This window comes from Tachyglossus aculeatus, chromosome 18, assembly GCF_015852505.1.
Source record: "Tachyglossus aculeatus isolate mTacAcu1 chromosome 18, mTacAcu1.pri, whole genome shotgun sequence".
NCBI lineage: Eukaryota > Metazoa > Chordata > Mammalia > Monotremata > Tachyglossidae > Tachyglossus > Tachyglossus aculeatus.
The window spans coordinates 31,288,073-31,313,888 of NC_052083.1; positions in this window are offsets into that span (position 1 = coordinate 31,288,073).

The window sequence follows — 25,816 nt, forward strand, 5'->3', positions numbered from 1 at the left end:
GGAAGTACACATTGGCAACATATAGAAACAGCCCCTACCCGACAGTGGGCTCACAGTCTAAAAGGGGGAGACAGAGAACAAAACCAAATGTACTAACAAAATAAAATAAATAGAATAGATATGTACAAGTAAAATAGAGTAATAAAATAAATAGAGTAATAAATATGTACAAACATATATACATATATACAGATCTAGATAGAACATAGATAGATATATAGATACATATAAAATGTATATAGATATAATGCATATAGATAGATATAAAATGTAGATAGAATTATTACATAGAGTAATAAATAGAATTTATTACATAGAGTAATAAATATGTACAAACATATATACATATATACAGATCTAGATCAATCAATCAATCATATTTATTGAGCGCTTACTATGTGCAGAGCACTGTACTAAGCGCTTGGGAAGTACAAATCGGCAACACATAGAGACAGTCCCTACCCAACAGTGGGCTCACAGTCTAAAAGGGGGAGACAGAGAACAAAACCAAACATACCAACAAAATAAAATAAATAGGATAGAAATGTACAAGCAAAATAAATAAATAAATAGAGTAATAAATATGTACAACCATATATACATATATACAGGTCCTGTGGGGAAGGGAAGGAGGTAAGATGGGGGGATGGAGAGGGGGACGAGGAGGAGAGGAAGGAAGGGGCTCTATCTATCTAGATAGAATATAGATAGATATATAGATACAAATAAAATGTATATAGATATAATGCATATAGATAGATATAAAATGTAGATAGAATTATCTACATTTTAAGTTGTTTTCTTTTAACTAGTTCTCATTGCGTTTCAGTGATAGTCTTCCAGAATCTGCGTTATCGTCCCCCACTTAATAAGTTGTGGGTTCTAATCCTAGCTCTGCCACTCGTCTGCTGTGTGACCTTGGGCAAGTCACTTAACTGCTCTGGGCCTCAATTACCTCACCTGTAAAATGGGGATTGAGACTGTGAGCCCCATGTGGAACAGCGACTGTGCCCAACCCAATTTGCTTGTAACCACGCCAACGCTTAGTACAGTGCCTGGCACGTAGTAAATGCTTACAAAATGCCACAATTAATATATGTATTAAGCACTTTCTAAGTGCTGCGTGCTGAAGCAGATACGAGAAAATCGGATTAGACATCATCCGTGCCCCACAAGGGTCTCAGAAGCCTCAGGAAACTTGAGGTACAGAGAAGTTAGGTGTGTTGTCCGAGGTCACACAGCAGTCAAGGACCAGAACTGAGACAAGAACCCCAGTTTCCTGATTCCAAATCCCATGTAGGCAGGAAACGTGTCTACCAACTCTGTTGAATTGTACTCTCCCAAGCGTTCAGTACAGTGCTCTGTACCCAGTAAGTCCTCAGTAAATACACTGATTGATATTAATTTCACTAGACCATACTGCTTCTCATTTAGACTGTGAATCCCTTGCGGGACAGGGATCACATTTCTATTTGATATTCTTGAATTGACTGCATTGTGTAGTATAATGCTTTGTACATAGTTAATTCATTCATTCATTCAATCGTATTTACTGAGCGCTTACTGTGTGCAGAACACACAATACTTAACAAATGTTAGTAAAATCAATAAATGTCTTTTCACCTTATATGGTGGCACAACCATAGAGACACTCCATTAGTGTGTATGTTAAGGACAACATGACTTCTTGAAAGAAACAATCAATTCAAATGATCATGCAATATCCCAGCACTTAGAACAGTGCTCAGCGCTTAGAACAGTGCCAGCGCTTAGAACAGTGCTTTGCACATAGTAAGCGCTTAATAAATGCCATTATTATTTTTTTTTTTGCACATAGTAAGGCTTAATAAATGCCATTATTATTATTCTTATCTTATTGGAGAAAGAGGAGGGGTGGTTCCCGCTCTCTCTCTCTCTCTCTCTCTCTCTGATTGCTGTCAGCCCCACCCCGTTTTCAAGCCACAGAGAAGGAGGTTTTGAATAAAGGAATTAAAAAGATTTTTTAAAAAAAGGAATTCTTCAGCACTGAGACAGGATTTTATATTGCCAAAAAAACACCTGGCCTCATTCATCACTTGTTCTGGGAAAAGAAGGGGGCGGAAATGTGTCCGACTTGATTTTCTTAATAATGGTAATTATGGTATCTGTTAGGCGCTTATTATGTGTCAAACACTGTGCTAGGCACTGAGGGGAGATACAGGATAATCGGGCCAGGCACAGTCCCTGTCCCACATGAGGCTCCCAGTCGAAGTGTCTACCCCAGCGCTTAATACAATGCTGGGGTAAGTGCTCAACGAATATCACTTTTAGTAGATCACCAACACATGCTTTCTGGGTGACCTTGGATGAGTCACTTAGGAGATGAGTAAAAAAGAAACAGATGCAATTTTCAGTTGACTGGGAGAACAAACTTTGTCCCTTCCCCACTGAGTAGAAACAATAATGAGCAAAAAAGCAGTGGGTCTGAATTCCTGGACCCCACTAGGTCTCCAAATCTACTGACTTTTTAACTTATGGCATATGATAAGCACTTACCGTGTGCCAGGCACTGTACTAAGCGCTGGGGTAGATATAAGCCAATCAGGTTGGACACCGTCCCTGTCCCACATGGGGCTCGCAGTCTTAATCCCCATTTTCCAGCTGAGGTAACTGAGGCACAGGGAAGTGAAATGACTTGCCCAAAGTTATACAGCAGAGGAGTGGCAGAGCAAAGATAAAACCCAGGTCCTTCTGATTCCAAAGCCCACGCTCGATCCACTAGGCCACGGTGCTTTTCAGCAGGAAGAGTTTACGACTGGGAGTCGTGGAACCTGGAAACCGGGATTCTAATCCCAACTCTGCCTGCTGCGTGAGCCTGGGCAAGTCCCATAATGTCTCAGGGCCTCCATTTTCTCATCTGTAAAACAGGGATTCAATAACTGTTTTCCCTTCCCCTTAGACTGTGAGCCCGATGTGGGACTGAATCCGATCGCAGTGTAGCATCTACTCTAGTGCTTAGTAAGCCCTCAATGAATACCACAACTATTACTACAAAGTTGCACACTCAGGGTGGTAATTTCTGTGTGCCAGGCACTGTACTAAGCGCTAGGGTAGATATAAGCCAATCAGGTTGGACACCACCCCTGTCCCACATGGGGCTCGCAGTCTTAATCCCCATTTAAGACTGTGTATATATATCCCTATATATATGGATATATGTTTGTACATATTTATTACTCTATTTATTTATTTATTTTACTTGTACATATCTATTCTATTTATTTTATTTTGTTAGTATGTTTGGCTTGTTCTCTGTCTCCCCCTTTTAGACTGTGAGCCCACTGTTGGGCAGGGACTGTCTCTATATGTTGCCAACTTGTATTTCCCAAGCGCTTAGAACAGTGCTCTGCACACAGTAAGCGCTCAATAAATACGATTGATTGATTGATTGATTGATTCTGAAAAGTAAGCTTAGTCCTATCAAGGAAATTGGACAAGGTTGCAGACAGCTGCTTCAAGAAATGATACTTGGCATGTGGGGCTGGATAAAGTTACTAATTTGGGAGTGCAAGCGCATGGAATAATGCTTGTCTTCTGAGAACAATAGTACATTTGGGATGGTTAAGACTTGTAATAAGAATGGCTCCAAAGTAGTATAATTAGTGGCTTGTCTTACTAAAGAAGGGGAAATAAAATGTCATGTTTATAACCGCCCCTTTTCTCCTGGGCAACTTTAAAGGAGCTGAGCCGTTGAGGTTAATTGTGGCTTTCACTCTGGATACGAATTTTCCCTGACTGGTGGGAGAATCCTGGAATAAGCAGGCTCGAAGGGACCTTGAAAGGTCATCCAATCTCTCCCCCGGCGCCCAAAGGGACAGTCCCTAAGCCATTCTGACCAGAGGGGCATCTATTCCACTTTAAAAGATCCCCAGGAGTCAATCCCACCACCTCCTGTGGCAAAATATTCAATGGGTTTTTTTTTTTTGCCTTATAACTTACCTAAGTTGCTCATGAGGAGATTGGGAAGCTGCGTGGCTCAGTGGAAAGAGCAAAATCTGGGAGTCAGGCGGCCTCGGTTCTGGTCCTGGCTCTGCTACTTCCCTGCTGTATGAACTTGGGTGAGTCACTTCACTTCCCTGGGCCTCAGTATCCTCATTTGTAAAATGGGGGTTATATACCTGTTCTCCCTCTCCCTTAGGCTGTGAGCCCCTTGTGGGATAGGGACTCTGTCTTACCTGATTATCTTGTATCTCCCAGAGCTTAAAGCACCAGCTGACCTCCTAGTAGCCCCTCGCTCTCAACTCTCTGGCCTCTGCCTCTTGGTTCGCACTGTTCCCCCCAGCTTGGAACTCCTTCCTGCCTCACATCAACCTACGCATCAGGCAGAAACTCCTCACCCTCGGTTTCAAGGCTGTCCATCACCTCGCCCCCTCCTACCTCACCTCCCTTCTCTCCTTCTCCAGCCCAGCCCGCACCCTCTGCTCCTCTGCCGCTAATCTCCTCACCGTGCCTCGTTCTCGCCTGTCCCGCCATCGACCCCCGGCCCACGTCCTCCTCCTGGCCTGGAATGCCCTGCCTCCCCGCATCTGCCAAGCTAGCTCTCTTCCTCCCTTCAAGGCCCTACTGAGAGCTCACCTCCTCCAGGAGGCCTTCCCAGACTGAGCCCCGTCCTTCCTCTCCCCCTTTTCCCCCTCCCCATCCTCCCCACCTTACCTCCTTCCCCTCCCCACAGTACCTGTATATATGTATATATGTTTGTACATATTTATTACTCTATTTTACTTGTACATATTTATTCTATTTATTTTATTTTGTTAATATGTTTTGTTTTGTTGTCTGTCTCCCCCTTCTAGACCGTGAGCCCGCTGTTGGGTAGGGATTGTCTCTGTATGTTGTCAACTTGTACTTCCCAAGCGCTTAGTACAGTGCTCTGCACACAGTAAGCTCTCAATAAATACGATTGAATGAATGAATGAACATCAGACAGACCACAGCTCTCCCCTGCACCCAAATCCCGCCTCAAACCCCACCTTATCCTACAGGACTTCCCTGATGAACTTCCCAGCCCCCTGAATCATATCATCCCTTCCGCCATCTCTAGCACTTATCTATCTTCTCCTCAGCACTCATGTCTATATGGGTACTCAATTATTTATTTGATCATTCGAGTTCTAAGTATTTTTACATTGGTCTTTACATTGGTTACATCGGTTTTTACCTCGGTTATAAGGCATTATTCTTCTTATTTTTTCCGATATTTTTGGAACCCAAATTGCATATTAATCAAACACAGACATTTTTTTTTTTTGGAATCTGAAATGTTTGGGATCAAAACTATTTCGGATGCCCCACTTTTTCAGATAACTGGAGTTACAGGATGAATACTTGGGTCCCATTTCTGGCCCAGTTTAAGTTCCAACATTTTTCTAGAAATATCACACCTTTTTTTAACCTCAATTTTTCCCTAGGAAATTTTTCGGGGAAAATAAAAAGGAAAAAAATTGACATAAAAGCCCCAAACAGTGCCCTAGCTGTAACGTTCCTTTCCCCTCTTAACTACGGAATGTGTCTACCGGCTTTGCTATAGTGTACTCTCTCAAGTGCTTAGTACAGGGTTCTGCACATAGTGAGCGTTCAATAGATACAGTTGATTGAATGGTTGATAACCACTGGTGTCTGGGCAATGGTCATCCCTAGTAGTAATAATAATAAGTTGTATTTGTTGAGTGCTCACTACCTGCCAAGCAATGTTCTAAGCACTGAGGTAGATACAATATAAGCAGATCAGATAAAGTTCCTGTCCTTCATGGAGCTTCCAGTCAAAGTGGGAGGGAGAGCCTTTTCTAGCCTCCTAATGACAAGAGGCCAGATCGTTATTATAATTATTACTACTAGTAATAATGATGACAAGCACTGTACTAAGTGCTGGGGCAGATATAAGATAATCAGGACAGACATACTCCCTGTCTCCTAAGAGGTTCACAGTGTGAGTGGAAAGGAGAGCAGGTATTCCCGTGAAGGACGGTCTTCTCTTGGGCACAGAATGCACTCAAACCCTTGGATACAACGTCACCCTGTGTCTTTGTCACATGGAAGGGCAACTCTGTAAGGTTCTTTGTCGTGCTGTAAGCTCATTATGGGCAAAGAACGTGTCTACAACTCTGTTGTAGTGTACTCTCCCAAGCGCTGAGTGCAGTGCTCTGCACACAGGGAGTGCTCAATAAATGCCATCGATTGATTGATAATACTGGCGTCACCTTCCCATGTATGTAACTGTCCTTTCAGGTCAGAGATGCTGATGCTGATCATGAGGAACTTTCCACAGGTGCCCAGATGTAGACGAAAAGACTAGGACAACTGAAAATCCTTCCTCCTGTGGCACGGGCCATTGCTTTAAAATTTGTCGCTTGACTTGAAGTCCTCCTGACTCTTTTATTCCAGGAGAGCTGCACCTCTTCTTGATTTTTGCACTCCCAACAGGTGACCTGACTGCTGCGGTTTTCTTCTTCAGTCCACCGCTTTCTGGCCTTGTTTGAGCCTGCACTTCACTGTGTCTTTAAAGAGAGAGTTCCAACCTCCCTGCTGGTATGGGCCCCATTTCACACACCCGTCCTTTGCGCATGCCTTGCTAGTGAAACTGGGTTGCTATGAGCAAGTCTCAGTGTGGATATGAGCTGAAATCGAAAGCCCATGGAGAATGGAGGGCCTCTTTCTGGTGAACAGATATCTATGTCACTCAAGAAATACCAAAAGGAATATAAAACTGTTCGGCTGCCAAGATTTATCTCTCTGATTTAGGTCTTTTCTAGCTTTACCTGCTTTGCATTTATGTGCCTCACACTTTTCATGTCAGCGATTGACATTTATGAGCCATTTCATTTGGTTTTTAAAACCATTTCTACCCAAGGAGATGCTCTAGGCTCCACAGCAGGTCAGCAGATTATGCCAACCACTTGTCTCTATTTGGATGGACTTGCTCAATCAATTATTGGTAGTGATTGAGCACCTACTGTGTGCAGAGCTTGGGAGAGAACAACAGAGTTTTTAAAAGGATCCCTGCTTTCAAGCTCTCTTCCTCCTTTCAAAGCCCTACTGAGAGCTCACCTCCTCCAGGAGGCCTTCCCAGACTGAGCCCCCTCCTTCCTCTCCCCCCTTTCCCCCCTCCCCATCCTCCCCACCTTACCTCCTTCCCCTCCCCATAGCACCTGTATATATGTATATATGTTTGTACATATTTATCACTCTATTTATTTTACTTGTACATATTTATTCTATTTATTTTATTTTGTTAATATGTTTTGTTTTGTTGTCTGTCTCCCCCTCCTAGACTGGGAGCCCGCTGTTGGGTAGGGACCATCTCTATATGTTGCCAACTTGTACTTCCCAAGCTACACTATCAATCAACAATCTACAGTATTCATTGAGTGGTCTGCTTTATGCAGAGCACTGTGCTAGGGGCTTTGGAGCCTACAAGATACGTAAAATCCTAATTCAACGGTACATTTGAGGAGGGCAGGGACCAAGCCTCTTACTTTATCCAAGATCAGTTCTCAGATGAAGGAAGTCTCTCAGGCGGTTACGCAGATTCTCAGCTGCCCCATTGGACTGGTTTTGCAGGCTCCAGGAGGGCAATGGATGGGACTTCCATCCTGGATAGGGACTGTGTCAGCTAATTCTGTTGTATCGTACTCTCCCAGGTGCTTAGTTCAGTGTTCTGCACATAGTAAGCGCTCAATATATACCATTGATTGATTAACTGATTGGGCTTCCGTCCCGTTCTCTCCCGTATTTAGAATGTGAACCCTGGTTGCGACAGGGACTGTGACCGATCTGAAAATCTGGTCTCTACCCCAGCGCTTAGTACAGTGCTTGGCACCTAGAAAGTGTCAAACAAATACCACAATTAATAGTATTGGCTTGATCCAGCATAAGGCTGGGAGGCTGAGTCAGGAACGGACGGCTGCAGGGATCATTTTTCTAAAAAAAATTGTTCCGTGCATGTCTCCCCACTCCTCAAAATCCTCCAGTGGTTGCGCATCCATCTTCCCATCAAGCAGAAATTCCTCACCATTGGCTTTAAGGCATTCAGTCGGCTTCCTCCCTCCCACTTAACCTCGCTCTTCTCCCATTACAACCCAGCCAGCACACTTAGCTCCTCTAACAGCAACCTACTCACTGTACTTCGATCTCATTATTTTTTTGATGGCATTTGTTAAGCGCTTGCTAAATGCCGGGCACTGTACTAAGCACTGGATCTCATTTCTCTCCCACCTGAAACTCCTTTCCCCTTCAAAGCTACCAGACCACCGCTCTTCCTATCTTCACAACTAAAATCCCATCTCCTCCAGAAAGCCTTTCCTGACTAACCTCTCATCTCCCACCCTACACTCCCTCCCTTCTGACTTGTGCCCTTGTCCCTGAGGTGCTTGGATACTAATCACCCCACTTCATCCCCAGAGCACTTACACTTTACTGTTCCTACTGCCTGTAATTTATTTTAGTGTCCATCACCCCGTTAGACTGTAAGCTCCCTAGGGGCAAGGATCATATCAACCGGCTGTATTGTACTGTCTTCTCCCAAGCACTTAGTACAGTGCTTAGCACATAGTAAGTGCTCAATAAATACCACTGATTGCCTGACTGATTGGAACCCCAGAGTTCTGGCTCTGAGGTTTTAAGTCGGTGAGGGGGTGATCGAGGCTATTGTATCATCCCGGGGTTGGAGTCAGCTCTCGACTCAATAAAGCGATCCTGTTTGGCACTGCACCTGACAGGAGGTTGCTCTTTCCATTTTGGACCCACAAAAAACAAATAAACCCCAGAGCCCTCCCTTACTGAACAGCTGGGAAGTGTCCTGAGTTCGGCTGGGCCTGCTTCCAGTTCCACGACAGCCAGGCTTGGGCCAGAGACCTTTCTGGTCATAAAAACAGACTCGAAGTTTTAACTCTGACTTAACTCGTGCAGGATCAACGCTGCAAATCGGTCGGAAACTGGCTCTGCCAGCGAAAGGAGAGCAAAGAGGAGAACTTGGGCTGTGATCTGGCAAGGAGAATGTCCCGTGGAGCCGGGAGGGGCATGGGGAAGGGAGAGTGGTGGCCAGACTCAAAAAGGGGCAGATCTAGGGGGTTGAAGAGGGACTGGGAGTAGCCTGCACATCTAGGGATAGACTGTGCTGCTTTAAATCACAAATAGTCCTGATTTATTGATGAGCTGCCTAAACAATAATAATAATAATAATAACAGTAATAACAACTGTAGTATTTGTTAAGCGCTGATTCTGTATCAAGCACTATTCTAAGCACTGGGGTGTAGGGAAGCAGGGCGACCCAGTGGAAAATTCACATGCCTGGGAGTCAGCGGACTTGGTTTCTAAACCTGACTCCGCCATGCACCTGTTGTGTGACCTTGGGCAAGCCATCTGACTTTTCTGTGGCTCTGTTCCCTCATCTGCAAAATGGGGATTCAAAACCTCCTACTTAGACCGTGAGCCCCATGTGGGACCTGGTTATCTTCTACCTACCCCAGCGCTTGACAAAAAACGCAATTATTATTATTTTTGTTATGATTACAGCCCCTGTTTCCCATGGGAATCCCAGTCCAAAGGGAGGGGAGAACAGGCAATTAATCCCCATTTTTTTAGTTTGGGAAACTGAGAAACAGAACAGATCAGCAACTTGGTCAAGGTCACACAGCAGGGAAGTGGCAGAGCTGGGATTAGAACCTAAGTCTTCCCTTAACAGCAACTACCTTGGGAAGCTGAAAAAAATCCGTATCAATCAATCAATCAATCATCTCCACCTCTTTCAATTTAGAAGAGGGGTTTTTAAGATCAAGGGTGTGTAGAAACCCTGAGCAGTCCAACTAGCTCGTCTCTTCCAACCATCTGTTTGCCGATTTATTTTGCATTTTCAGTCAAAATCCTTCAAGCAGGATGTTCTTATGCGCAGAGTCTCAACTCCTGGTGGCCGATTAGAGATTCTACTGCTGTCAAGCTCCCTGGCCATTGAACCATAGTGAGAAAATATATAACATGCCTCAAAGTTTTGGTGCCTCAGAGGGGTCGAACAGGTAATGAGACGATTTATTTCTAGTCCAAGAAAACCCAAACTCTGGTTGCAGCTTCCTGGGACTTCCTGGTTTTCCTCAGTAGTTAGATGTCAGAGTGGACATATAACAAAGTCATCTCTGTGGAAGCTACCACCATCTCAATCAATCAATAAATCGTATTTATTGAGCATTTACTGTGTGCAGAGCACTGTACTAAGCGCTTGGGAAGTACAAGTTGGCAACCTATAGAGACGGTCCCTACCCAACAGTGGGCTCACAGTCTAGAAGATCTCATATACTACTATTACTACTACTAGCGCTGCTGCTGCCGCTACTACTACTGAGACTACTACTAACAATAATAAAATTTTTTTTAAAAAATTGTGGTATTTGTTAATGCATATCATTGGCTGGTGGGATGAATTTCAGCACTGGGGACTGAAGAATGGATTTTTGGGTGGAAGTCATTTTATGTCTTCTGTGAATTACTTGTAGTGACTGTTTTGCAACCAAAAATCTCATCAGAGGAGTAGTAGTTGAGCAATGCCTGGATGAGAGCTTCATTCCCCACAATATCCTTTGGGAAATTAAAGGGCCAGTGCACGCCAGAGGGAAGATCGATGCATCTGTGAATTCGGCCCTAGAACGATGGGATTAGAAAACCAGTCCACGGGATTCCTATTTAGACAAAGGGCGCCGCCTTCCAAACCTCTATTCCCCACCATTAGTCTTCCTGACCTACTCACAGAATGGCAGCAAATGGCTCGAAATGAATTAAGCAAGCTGCAGAAACACGAGCAAAGGGGAAACCAGAATGAAAGGTTTTATGGCCACATGCTCGGCCGTCACACGTGGTATTAGGGAGATGCCCGATTTCATCTCCTTTCTCACGTCTGTCAGCTAAATCACGGATTGAGATGCAAAATGTAGTGCTCAGAAATTTCCCAGCCAATTTGGATGCTCCCCAGGGGACTTTGAGCCCATAAAGCAAGGCACTAATTATCAGACTTTAACAGTAACATTTTCCGTCTCTACCCTGTAATCCCTGGGTTCTGTTTTATTAAGAGGCAACGTGGCTGAGTGGAAAGAGCCTGGGGCTCGGAATCAAGAGACTTGGGTTCAAGTCCTAGTTCTGTCACATGTCTGCTGAGTGACCTTGAGCAAGTCTCTTAAACTCTCTGTGCCTTTATTTCCTCATCTGTAAAATGAAGATAAAATCCTTGTTCACCCTTGCTCTTAGATGGTGAGCCCATTGGGACAGGGATTGTCTGATCTGATTAGTCCGTATCTAACCCAGTGCTTGGCACGTAGTAGGCACCTAATAAATACCATAGTTATTACTGCATTTGAGGGGAGCTGCTTGTACAGCGGATAGAAAGAGTCAGAGTCCCCTGACTGAGCAACCCCACGGAACAAACAATTCAGACGCCCAGATGTTCCACTGGAAAGACTCCATCAACATTTCATTTTCTCCACTGTCATCTCAGCGTTACACGCCACAGAAACAGACATCCCTGTGGCTTGATAATTCCAAGGAAAAATGAGTAAACATGTGCCAAAAAGTTAACATCAAGCCAAGCTGACAGAAAAACTCACCTTTGAAATGCTGGGCACCTTGAGTGGGCAAAACAAAATGTCTCATTCATTATTCAGTAGGGGCTTCCTATCTGTTGGAAGCAGCGTGGCTTAGTGGAAAGAGCAGAAGCCTGGGAGCCAGGAAACCTGGGTTCTAATTCCGTCTCTGTCACTTGCCTGCCGTGTGACTTTGGATAAGTCACTCACTCAACTTCCCTGGGCCTCAGTGCCCTCATCCTGTAAAATGGAGATTAGATCCTATTCCCCTCCTCACTCAGAACCGTGAGCCCCTTGCTGGACAGGGACTGAGTCCAATCGGATTATCTTGTATCTACTCCAGTGCTTAGAACAGTCCTTGGCACATCGCAAGCACTTAACAATAATAGTAATAATTAATTATAATAATAACCCACCAAGTCACAGACCTTGTGGCCTGAACACGAATAGGCTTCAGGTAATCATATTCTCCGCAACAGGGGAGAGGGAGTTTTCGGATAAAATTGCTAAGGGGTCGTCTTGCCTTCAAAGGCAGAAAAGGGCACTGAGAATTAACAGCCAAAAAGCAAATTGCTAGAAAGTAAGAGTACAGATTGGAAGGAGGAGGGGAGTGAAACTAATGTCTTCATTTGGTATCATAAAGAGCAAAAGGAAACCTGTTTATCCACTAGTTAAATGCCACCAAGAGAAGCCCGTTAATCCCATTAAGTGCATTAGCACTCAGTACTGGTTTATGAAAGTGGCACTCTCACCATCTCTGATTCCCTTCCCCTCCATCTTCAAAGAGCTGCCTTCTTTTCCAGCCAAAGGAAGCAAGTCACGGTTACAGCTCAAAATAAACCGTAGCTTCCCTTTTCCGGGCAGGATTTTGGTCTAACTCTTGCTCTTTTGCAAACAGTGGATATAATGAAGTATTGTCCTAAGAAGTCAGCTCTCAAATGGCATCCTTCTTTTTCCCAGATGATACCTTTGGCCTGAAACACCGTTTCATGTAACCACTCTTCAATCCTGGGATGAGAGTTTTTGTCTGTCAAAGGCCTTGTTCGACTCCTTCAGACTCCCAAAACAGGTAACTTTAGAGAGTGTTTCATACTCCTACTTGAAGTCGAATAGCTTGAAAATACGAACTTTAATATTACGAATCTCTCAGCCCATTTGGCTACAGTTCCCAACTGAAGGTTCCTCCCTCCGTGTGTCCCTCCACCCAATCTAGGCCAAGGCCGCACTCCTGTGGACTAGGAGAGGGTGGGGACGGCAGGGAGGGCTCTTGAAAGATGCCATGACATTGGGAGGTAGTGTGGACTAGTGGAAGGAGCAGGAGACTGAGTCAAAAGACGTGGGTTCTAGTCCTGGCTCTGCCACTTGCCTGCTGGATGAACTTGGGCGAGTCTTCACTTCTCTGTGCTCAGTTTTCTTACTTGTGAAATGAGGATAAAATACCTGTTCTCCAGCCCTCTTAGATTCTGAGCCAACAAATGGGGCAGGGACTGTTTTTGATCAGGTTAGCCTGTAACGACTCCTGGGCTTAGCACATAGCTAGGGCTTAATAAATACCAGCGTGTAAGCATTACGGCTTAAACTGACTGAGGGTAAAATCCTTTTGACGGTCTTCTGCCCATTCCCCGACTTAAAAACCTCAAGGCGGCCCCTTTTTCCCTCCCCCTCAATTATTTTAGTCACTGTCTCCCCCAGTAGATTATAAGTTCCTCGACGGCAGGGATCGTGGCCACTAACTCTTGAACTCTCACAAACGCTTAGCGAGATGCTCTGCACACAATAAACACTTAATGACAGTACTGAGGGATGAATGGATGGGCTGACTGATTATCCCACTCCAGGACTTTCTGGAAAGATGCTACATTCCTCAAGGAATTGACATGCCCCAGCAACAGGGTGTCCTGGGAAGCCTGCCCTATTTTCCAACAAGGGGCAGCCACCCAAGCAGTGTGGCCTAGTGGAGAGACGACAGGTCTGGGAGTCAAAGGGACCCTCTGGTCGTGACTCCACCGCTTGTTTGCTGTGTGACCTTGTGCAAGTCACTTCACTTCTCTGGGACTCGGTTCTCTCATCTGGAAAATGGAGATTGAGACTATGAGCCCCATGTGGGACGTGCACTGTGTTCAACCTGATTAGCTTGTTGATCTACTCCAGCACTTAGAACAGTGCCCGATAAATAGTAACCGTTTAACACATACCATAAAAAAAAACCCAGCCCTGCCAATCTGGAGATTGTGTGCTAAATGAGCCATTTCTCCATATCATGCTGGTTGCCAGTTGGTCGCAAACCAGTACTTGCGAGGCCTGAGGCAATTGCTGGCCTGGCATATTTCAGTGAAATCAAGTCAGCTGATGGAAGGTCAACAAGGCCTGGGCGGCTCCGTTTAGCTGAGGAAAGAGAAGAGAGCCAGGAAAGAGGAAGAGTGGGGTCAGTAGGAAGAAGGGGAGAGAAGGGAGGAGCAGAGCAATTAGTGGAAATTGCCCAGGTCTGAGAGTCAGCAGACTTGGATTTAAGCCCGCCTCTGCCCTTCGCCTGCTGTGGGACCTTGGGCAAGTCACTTCACTTTGTTGGGCCCCAGTTTCCTCATCTGGAAAACGGGGAGAAAATCCCTGCTTGCCCTCCTCCTTAGACTGCGAGCCCCTCGTGAGAAAAACTGTCAGTGCTGATCACCCTGAATCTAGCCCACAGTAAGCACTTAACAAATACCATCAACATCATGGGGTCGGGGCGCTGGCCTACCGAAAGCAGAGAACAGAAATCCAAACGGGTAGAAACTGACATCACCCAGATGGGCCAGTGCAGGAAAACTGCTTCGTGTGGTCCCTTAGTCTGCCTGTTGATGCACTGAAGGACCACCCCAGTATTTAGTACATAACAGTGCACAATTGCCCTGATTTGGTCCTGTGGAGAAGCCTGCTGAGCAGAAGTGTTTAAGAAAAAGCTCCAGCTGAGTGTTCACAATGCCCTGCTAATCTGAAATTCCAGCTCAAGCAAACTCCCCCCCCCATCCCACCCCACCCACACAGACGTTTCCTGTTTTCCTAGGCTTCCTCATCTCTAGCAGGAATGGTTAACGAAGGGGCAGGGGGAGGCCGGTGCCGTCTCTGCAGCTCGCTTCAACCCTATCCCGGGGCTAACTTGACAATCGGTCACCTCGCCATGGTTTCCGGTGACATTGACCTGGCCCGGCTAAAGGAGCACTCAGAAAAGTAGTGAGCCAAAGAACAGGTGTGAATAATCATCACTGCCTTCATCATCATCACCACCGTCTGTGTGTTCTATTATAGAGATGCTGCATCACTCAGTGGAAAGAGCAATATCTTGGGAGTCAGGGGTCATGGGTTCTAATCCCTACTCCACCACTCGTGTGTTGTGTGACCTTGGGCAAGCCACGTAACTTCTCTGGGCCTCAGTGACCTCATCTGTAAAATAGGGATTAAGATTGTGAGCCCCACGTGGGACCACCTACTTACCTTGTATCTACCCCAGTGCTTAGAACAGTGCTTGGCACATAATAAGCGCTTAATACCATTATTATTATTATTATTATTGTTATTATTATTATACCGGGACCGAGGGTGGCTCGGCGCTAACCATCCCCACTACTGCAAAGGCCCACACCGTTCCCCTCTTACTGTTGCTGTGTGAGCAGCACCAGAGAAGGGGCCCGGCTGACTTGTCGCGGACAGGCGGTGCAAGTATGCCAAAGACTCTCTCTCAAAGACACTTCCAACACTCGGATGCAATCTCAATGTCGATGGAGCCATTTTCTGACCAAATGACAACTCCACATAACTGCTACTACTATTACTGCTAGTTCTATTACTATTACCGCCAGTATTACTGCTACTGGCAGAATCCCCCTCTAGACTGTAAGTTTGTTGTGGGCAGGGAATATGTCTGTTATATTGTTCTATTACCACCAGTATTACTGCTATTGCTACTGCTGGACTCTCCCTCTAGACTGTAAATTCGCTGTGGGCAGGGAATATGTCTGTTATATTGTTGTAGGGTACTCTCCCAAGTACTTAGTACAGTGCTCTGCACACAGTAAGCACGCAATAAATACGATTGACTGACTACTATTATTGCTAGGACTATTACCATTGGAGTTACTGCTATTGCTGATGCTGCTACTACCACTGTTATTGCTACTACTATTACTTCTACTACTGTTATAACTACTACTATTATTATTACTATGACTATTAACTACTAATATTACTGTTATCACTAGGACTATTACTACTACTACTAATACTTCTACTACTGTTATTATTATGACTATTACTACTAAGCCTACTATTTTTTATGGCATTTATTAAGCGCTATGTGCAAAGCACTGTTCTAAGCGCTGGGGAGGTTACAAGGTGATCAGGTTGTCCCACGGGGGGCTCACAATCTTCATCCCCATTTTCCAGATGAGGTAACTGAGGCACAGAGAAGTGAAGTGACTTGCCCAAAGTCACACAGCTGACAATTGGCAGAGCTGGGATTTGAACCCATGACCTCTGACCCCAAAGCCCGTGCTCTTTCCACTGAGCCACGCTGCTTCTATTTCTATTTCTGTCATTACAACTACTTCAAGGATAAAGAGGACTTCTCTATCACAGGGCCCTCTGAAACTCTGTTCCCTTTTTCTCCAGACGTTGTGACTTTTAATTATTTAGATGCAGCCCAGTCTCTTACATTGCAGTTGGGGTTTTTGGACACCAGTCCTGTTGTATTCATTCATTCAATCGTATTTATTGAGCGCTGTGTGCAGAGCACTGTACTAAGTGCTTCGAATGCAGAAGCCATCATAGCACTAGTTACAAAGTTAAAGAGCCTCACAGACTTTTTGGCCCATCCCCTTGTCTCCAGGAAATGTCCTAGGCCACAGAACAACTGCTGAGAAAAGCAAGTGCCCTTCTGAGATCACTAGTGAGTAACCCCACTGACCGAGAGCATTACACTGTAGGATGGGAAGAATAAATGATTTTCGCCATTGCTGGAAGCCATCAATTAATCAAGCAAGATAATTTATTAAGGGTTTACCCTACGCAGAGCACTATACTAAACACTTGCCTGGGTAAAACGGAAGCACCTCTCCTTGGGCCACGAGTCTCTCCAGGCCTGGTGTCTAGCAAAAGAAATTAAATGGAGAAACAAACCCCTTCGAATCGAAAAAATCTTTCAGACTGTGAGCCCACTGTTGGGTAGGGACTGTCTCTATATGTTGCCAACTTGTACTTCCCAAGCGCTTAGTACAGTGCTCTGCACACAGTAAGCGCTCAATAAATATGATTGATTGATTGATTGATTGAAAAGCTTCTCAGGGGAGAAACTGCTCGAAATGCAGAATGGGACGCAAAAACAGTGTCTCCCCTGGGAACCGGTGAAGTGTCTTGCTCCTGGCTACTGGCGGGATCCCAGAGGGTCTTGCTTCTGACTAGCAACACTAAATCCTAGACTCGTTCATGCCCACAGCACTTCGCCCTCAGATGATTTCCAGCCGGATTTCCAGCCTGTCTCCTGAGGGAAAAGCCATTAATCAGCTCCCTCTGACATCGTCCGCCCAAGCCAGCCGAATGCTCTGATAAAAGGCTGGCCAGATCTCACCTCAGAGCTCGCTCTGTGAGTTCTTATGCAAGATGATGCCTGTTTCCCGAGCTCTGTCGGGGGAAGAAATCTCGTCAGGCTGGCTCACGGAAGGCCCGTCTCCAACTCAGAAAACAAAGGCACCCTGTGAAAGTTGAAAATCTGGGCAGCATGTTCTTGGCTCTGGCCAGGGAAGATCGAATTTCCGATAAGGTAGGGGTGAAGGGATAAACTTTCTCTTTAGAAGAAAAGGAAAAGGAAACAGGAGGGGGGTGGTAGAGGCATGAAGGCCGATGAAGAGGAGGGTGTGATGCTGCGATGGCTGAAAGAACCAGCAAAAACCACTTGGCTTTCTCCGGTTAATTAATATTCCTTGCAGCCTGAATACAGCAAAGAAAGGTCAGTTTCCCTCACTACTCCTAACTCAGTTTGTTCCGCTATTTATAGTCGTCCTGTTTGCAAGAGCACACAAATTACTATTGTAAAGCGGCTTGTAAATTTCACGAGAACGTTAAAGCAAGCAATTAGCTGAAATCCTTGTCCAACTCACCTTAGATCTTTAATTTTGGGCAGGAGAGCGATAGAACGTCCTTTTTCCCCCCCAAGGGATGTGTACATTTACACAGAAAGAGCCCGCTCCTAAAATAAAGCTTCCTTTAAATAAAATGCTTTATGGCGATTCCCAATCACCTTGTCCGACGCTCCTTTCCCGAAGGGTCGTGGTCTGTCCTTTGGCCGAGGTCCCAGGACCGACCTGCGGGAAAGTCCTGCGTGACTTTCCCGAAGCTTTCCTTGGGTCCTCCGCTTCCCGATGGGAGGAGGGTTGCGAAACTCACTCGTCTGCTGGGCTGGTTCCCTTCTTCACGCTTTTAATTCTGCTTCTCAGGCTGCTTTCGATCAACCCTGGCAGAGAATTTACAGCCAAGTGGAGCTTGACCCCACTCTCAGGCCTTTTATGACTCCAGTCTTGCATAACAGTAATAATAATTGTGGTGTCTGTTAAGCACTTACTATGTGCCAAGCACTGTACTAAGTGCTGGGATAGATACAAGATGATCAGATCTCACATAGGGCTCACAGTCTAAGTAGGTGGGAGGACAGGCATTGAGTCCCCATTTTGCAGATGATGGAACTGAGGCTCGTGGAAGTTAACTCGATTTGCTAGTCTCCACCCCAGCGCTTAGCAAAGTGCATAGCACCTAGTAAGCGCTTAACGAATACCATTATCCATCATCATTAAGTGACTTGCCCACAGTCGCACAGCAGACAGGTGGCAGGACCGAATTAGAACCCAGATCCTCGGCTCCGCCACGTGTCAGCTGTGCGACTTTGGGCAAGTCACCTAACTGCTCTGTGCCTCGGTTAAATCATCTGTAAAATGGGGATTAAGACTGTGAGCCCCATGTGGGACAACTTGTATCCCCCCCCGTACTTAGAACAGTGCTTGGCACCTAGTAAGCGCTTAACAAATGTCATCATTATTAATATTATTATCTTCTGACCCTGCTCTTTCCACTAGGCCACGCAGTCTCTTGCTTGAGGGTGTACAAATGCTAGGGCCGAGGGGGCTTCCCTGAAAATAATCTGCCCCATTGTATAGGTGACTCGGACTTTTATCCCATCTTTCACTGACAAAATTCCAACATAGGGCACTCTTACCCATCCCAAACTGCACCCTCCGCTTCCCGCGTATTCTTGAACAGAAGGTACCGCAAGAAAGCCGGGTGACCGTCCCAGCAGGTACACGGTTCCCTCCACTGCAATTAGACTGCCCGTCTTGTCAGGACAGTCGGTTTCCCTCATGACTCCGGAGCTAAAATCCTTGTTCTCCCTTTGACTGGGAGCCCCCATGTAGGCCGGGGACTTACCTAACCTGATTATCTTGCATCTGACTCAGTCCTTTGTACCCTGTCTGGCACATAGTAAGCACTTAAGAAATACCACAATTACACCTTCAGAGTTGGTCCCCATGGGTCTGATTGCATTTGAGAAGATTAATCTGGTCAGACAAGGGCTCACCTGACTAGATCATGCTGACTTGCGGCCCGGAGCATTTATTGCAGAATATCAAGATTTATCTCAACGATGTTTGCCATACATAGGCATGATCTGGATAAATACTGATGTCCCTCCCACACAATCACACCACTGGGTGACATCAGCTCTCCACGCTAAACTTAAGGTAGTTTTACAAGCTGGGTCTCATCGACAAAGCATACTCTGAAGATCAAATTTATCAGTCACTACCGAGAGGAATCGCAGATGTTGAAAGAAAGGTTCAGAAAATAAGCCCTATTCATTCATTCATTCAATCATATTTATTGAGCGCTTACTGTGTGCAGAGCACTGTACTAAGCGCTTGGGAAGTACAAGTTGGCAACATATAGAGACGGTCCCTGCCCAACATCGGGCTCACAGTCTAGAAGGAATAATAATAATAATGATGGCATTTGTTAAGGACTGTTCTAAGTGCTGGGGAGGTTACAAGGTGATCAGGTTGTCCCACAGGGGGCTCACAGTCTTCATCCCCATTTTACAGATGAAGTAACTGAGGTACAGAGAAGTTAAGTGACTCATCCAAAGTCACACAGCTGACAATTGGCAGAGCCGGGATTCGAACTCACGGCCTCTGACTCCAAAGCCCGCGCTGCTTCTCCAGTGTACTTTGATAGAATGTATTGGTCTCCCCAACCTTGTACACTCATTCTCCTTTTAACGCTCCAACTTGCTCCTTCTTTGTCTCCTTTGCTGGCTTTTCTCCCACCTCTCAATCCCTAACGAAGGATGTTAGACCGTAAGCTTCTAGAGGGCAGTGTCTTTTCTGTTGTTCCCTCCTAAGCACTTAGTACAGTTCTCGGTATACAACAGGTACACAATAAATACCGCTGACTGGTTGATTGCAATGTACCTACAGTGTGCCAGGCACTCTTTAATCGTTTCTGCTATTAATGCGCGTTTTCATTGCATGATTGGGACGTAACACAAAGAACGTACAGTCGGCTCTTCAGGGTGGGGGCTGCACTTTGGCAGAATTTCATGTTAAGGAGAAATCCCATTTTAGTTCTTGCACAAATTGAGAGGCAGTCTTCTCTTCCCCCTTTTCCTTCTCTTTCCCTCTGGAGAGCCCCACCCCATCTCAGCCCAGTGCCCCCCATCCTGAGCACAGGGGCTTCAGCTCGTTTTTTCCATGGGTCTGGGGTTAGAGTTTGGGCCCCAGCTCAGAAACAGCCTCCCAGATGCCCAGCGAGTGACAGAGAGGCCCGAATCCCGCCAAGCCTCCCCGGGGCCTTCGGGCTCAGACTTCCAGAGTGCCCCCGCTTGCTGTTTCCCGTTCCCGGGGCCCCCGGCAGCAGCTGCGGTGCTCTCAGGCAGGACGTGACCTTGCCTTTCTCCCCAGCACTGTGTGAGGCAGTGCTCCCGGTTTCTCGCCAACCGGTACCCGCTGCCGAGAACCTGCCTTTCCACACAGCTCCCTTTTCCCAAAAGCCACAATCGTCACTGCCGCGTAGAGTCGGCTGAAGCTCCTGCAGGGTCAGTTTCGCCCAATCGGTCCGTCTGACGTGCCCAACCACTCCTTCCAGGGAGGACCGCCACAAAAGGCGTTTTAGACATCACCTCCTAACTGTGAAAGATGAAATAGATATGTCTGCTGACGAAGACCGTGACTGAGAGCTACCCGACTCCCCGCGTTGAGGATTCTGCTCCTCTAGCCACAGCACTCTAACGATTTTGTGTATTTGTCTGTGCAGTGATTCGATGTTTTAACCATTCCTGAGATGCCTGTCTCCAGGGCTTTCTGCCCACTTACTGCTCTTAGATTGTGAGCCCTCTGAGAGACAGGGAATTTCATTCAATCGTATTTATTGAGCGCTTACTGTGTGCAGAGCACTGCACTAAGCGCTTGAGCACTGTACCCGTCGAATGTCCAACTTGTATTCTTTCCCAGCCCTTATTACAGTTCTCTGAGCCTGGGAGTCAGAAGGACCTGGGTTCTCATCCCGGCTCTGCCACATGACTGCTGTGTGACCTTGGGCAGGTCACTTAACTTCTTTGGGCCTCAGTTACCTCATCTGGAAAATGGGGATTAAGAGTATGAGCCCCATGTGGAACAGGGTCTGTGTCCAGCCTGAATGATTTGTATCTGCCCTAGTGCTTAGAACAGTGCTTGGCACATAGTATACTGTACATATGTATATATGTTTGTACATATTTATTACTCTATTTATTTTCCTTGTACATATCTATTCTATTTATTTTATTTTGTTAATATGTTTGGTTTTGTTCTCTGTCTCCCCCTTCTAGACTGTGAGCCCACTGTTTGGGTAGGGACCGTCTCTATATGTTGCCAACTTGTACTCCCCAAGCGCTTAGTACAGTGCTCTGCACACAGTAAGCGCTCAATAAATATGATTGATTGATTGATTGATAGTAAGCGGTTAAAAGTACCATTGTTCATTATTGTTATAAATCAATTCTATTACTACTCCTACTAATTTACCTTTAGCCAGCATGAGAACTTATGCTACCAACCCCTTCAATAATGCGCTTAGTCCAGTGCTCTGCACACAGTAAGTGCTCAATAAATACGATTGAATTAATGAATGAATGAATTTATTACTTTATTTTATTTGTACATATTTATTCTATTTATTTTATTGTGTTAATACGTTTTGTTCTGTGTCTCCCCCTTCTAGACTGTGAGCCCGCTGTTGGGTAGGGACCGTCTCTATATGTTGCCACCATCTCTATATGTTGCCAACTTGTACTTTCCAAGCGCTTAGTACAGTGCTCTGCACACAGTAAGCGCTCAATAAATATCAGTGAATGAATGAATGAATACGACAGATACTCGCACACCTTCTCAGGCAATTGCTGAGCAAGTCATTCCCACAGTGCTTCGTATGGAAGATGGAACAAGATGCACATTAGTAGTTACAATTCTTCGGTGACTCCAAAATTCCTTGCCAAACGGACAGTGTCCGTGAGCTGAGGCCTAGAATCCCCAACTTGGGTGTCTCCCTTCAGGAATAACCTGAAGAATAACCTGAGTTTCCTTGGGGGCAGAGGGAAATTAGAGGGAAATCCCATGCCTCTGCTCCCTCTGCTGAGACCCTGCCTTAGTCAACGTCCTAATGATTAATCATGGTGTCTACTAGGCACTTATTTTGTGCCAAGCACTGTGCTAAACCCTGGGGAAGGTACAGATTATCAGTTCCAACGCAGCCCCCATCCAACATGGGGCTCACAGTCTCCAAGAGGTGGGGAGCGCATATATCCTACCCCCTTTTTACAGATGAGGAAATTGAGGAACAGAGAGGTTAAGTGACTTGGCCAAGGGCACACAGAAGGCAATTATCAGCTGTGTGACTTTGGGCAAGTCACTTAACTTCTCTGTGCCTCAGTTACCTCATCTGTAAAATGGGGATAAAGACTGTGAACCCCTCATGGGACAAGCTGCTCACCTTGTAACCTCCCCAGCGGTTAGAACAGTGCTTTGCACATAGTAAACGCTTAATAAATGCCATCATTATTATTATTATTAAGTGGCACAGTCAGGATTAGAACCCAGGCCCGCGGACTATCAGGCTACTATTCTTTCCACTAGGCCATGCTGCTTGTCGATTTAGAATCCCTCGCTGCTCCCCCTCAAGGTTTACACTGGCTTTCAAGAAGTTAAAGGCCCCAGGTCCCCTTAAGGAAATGTGCTCCGCTGGTGTTCTCCAATGAATGTTTTCTGTGTGACATTTCGTCTGAATATGCCCTTTCAGAGAACAGCAGTATTAATCAGAGTAATATAACCTCTCAACAGGAGGGAGAATTAGCAGCAATAAACCCAGCCTGAGAATAACAGTAATTCATTCTGATCCAGATTTAATTCATTTATCATGGCTCAACAGCTTCGATTATCACCCTTTGGCTTCGGCCCGCTTACAGATTTCTGCCAGCTTCTTCTTTTAGGCTGAAACTCCATGCTTGGTCTCTGACCAAATGCAATGTCTGCCCAGACCATGGAGCTGGTTTTAGAGTTGCCGCGGGTGCCGTCAAGGAGGGAGGCAGATAGGTTTTCCCACAAGGAAAAGTCAAAATGGCTTCCTCAATCCTTCTCCTGAAATAAAACCCTGCTCACTTGCCCCTTCTTAGCTTTCTGCAAAGCAGATAAACTGTGAAGAAGCCATCCCTTCCCTGTAATGACACACTGGCAACAAGCTACAGGAAATTCTCAGATTACTCAGTCTTCATCAATTTTCACAATACATCGTAGGAGGCATTTCCTAGAACCATATGAAACGGCATGATGAATAAGAAAAATGAAACCCTACCTGAATAAGGACATTTTGCAAGCAGTAACCTTGACTTTTTTTTTTAAAGCACTTTCAGTCTCATTTGAAACTACTGCTAAAAAAAGAACATGACTTTGGAAACACGGCAGGCACCACGTCTTCTACTTCTATGGCACTTGTCAGAATACTTAGCGCACGGCTTAGCAAATAATAATAATCATCAATCATCATCATCAATCGTATTTGAGTGCTTACTATGTGCAGAGCACTGTACTAAGCGCTTGGGAAGTACAAATTGGCAACATATAGAGACAGTCCCTACCCAACATTGGGCTCACAGTCTAAAAGGACTCTGGAATACCTACCTCTGCAAACTCTGGAATACCTACGAAGACTAAGCCGTTTCCCAGTTTTCCTTATTCAAGGAAAAGGAATGCCTGGGGAAGTGGGGAGTGGAGGGAAACAGATTTTGAATAATAATACTAATAATTATATTTGCTAAGTGCTTACTCTGTAACAAGCACTGCGGTAAGCCCTGGGGTAGATACAGTACAATCAGATCAGACATAGTCCCTGTCCCATGAGGGGATCACAGTCTAAAGGGGAGAGAGAACCAGTAGTTAGCATCCTGTGACAGATGAGGAAACTGAGGCACCAAGAATTTAAGTGATTTGCCCAAAGTCACATAGCAGGCAGATAGACGGTGGATCCAGGATTAGAATCCAGGATACCTGACTCTCAGGCCTGTGGTCTTTCCACTAGGCCATGCTGCTTGCCTAAGGCATTAATAAATACTATCAGTCAATCGATTGATTCTATCAGTGCAGTCAGGGTCTACCACTATGGGTGGGGGTTTTTTTGCCCAGTCTGGTGAGGACGCTTTGTGGAATTAGGAAACATTCTTCTGCCAATCTGCATCAATCTGAACAGAGCCCCACAACACTTATGTCCATATCCGTAATTTAACGTCTGTCTCCCCGTCTAAATTATATTCCCCTTGTGGGCAGAGAACGAGTCTACCAGCTCTGTTGTACTGTACTCACCCAAGTGTGCTTAGTACAGTGCTCTGCACAGAGTAGCACTGATCGATTAACTGTTGTATTAACTGTGATTCCGGTCAAGACCCAAATACCTCCCATGTGGTTTCTCCGGAATGCAACTCCTACAATCTGGAACTGAATGTTCAAAAAATTGACTTTTCATCAGTCAGTAGTATTTATTGAGCACCTACTCTGGGCAGAGCACTGTAATAAGAGCTTGTGAGAGCACGGCAGAGTCCGTAGCGCGATGCCGGCCACCCCAACGATCCGGATCAATTAACCCTCTCTAGTGGTGTTAGCCACCTCTCCATCAGGACTTACAAGTAGCAATAAATGATCATCAATCATATTTATTGAGCGCTTACTGTGTGCAGAGCACTGTACTAAGCGCTTGGGAAGTACAAATTGGCAACATATAGAGACAGTCCCTACCCAACAGTGGGCTCACAGTCTAAAAGACTGTGGTATCTCTACAGTGCTTACTATATGCCAAAGGACTGCGCTGAGCGCCGGGGTCGACACAGGACAATCCACCGCTTAGAACAGTGCTTTGCACATGGTAAGCGCTTAACAAATACCAAAATTATTAATTATTATTATTATTATCAGCTCAGACCCAGTCCTGGTCCCACCTGGGACTCACAGTCTGAGAAGAAGAGGGTGAACGAATAGTTCATCCCACGTTACCCAATGAGTAACCGAACGCGGGAGTGAGTTACCGGCTGAGGGTGCACCCGTTCTGTGTAGCTGTAGAAGACATTCTGGTGAATCAACCTGGTTTCAGGCATAATCAATGGTATTTACGGAGTGCTTACAGTGCGTGGAGCACTGTACTAAGCGACGGTAGGCTTTGTGAGTTGGAGCCAGTATTTGCAAACTCTGGAATACCTACGAAGACTAAGCCGTTTCCCAGTTTTCCTTATTCAAGGAAAAGGAATGCCTGGGGAAGTGGAGAGTGGAGGGAAACAGATTTTGAAAACAGGTCCCTGGGACGATTATCACCAAGAATGAAAGCTTGATTGTCTTCCGAGACACACTGGTCCCCCAACGCTCCACTTGTTCCAATCAATCAATCAATTGTATTTATTGAGCGCTTACTGTGTGCAGAGCACTGTACTAAGTGCTTGGGAAGTACAAGTTGGCAACATAGAGAGACAGTCCCTACCCAACAGTGGGCTCACAGTCTAAAAGGGGGAGATGGAGAACAAAACCAAACATATTAACAAAATAAAATAAATAGAATAGATATGTACAAGTAAAATAAATAGAGTAATAAATATGTACAAACATATATACAGGCGCTGTGGGGAAGGGAAGGA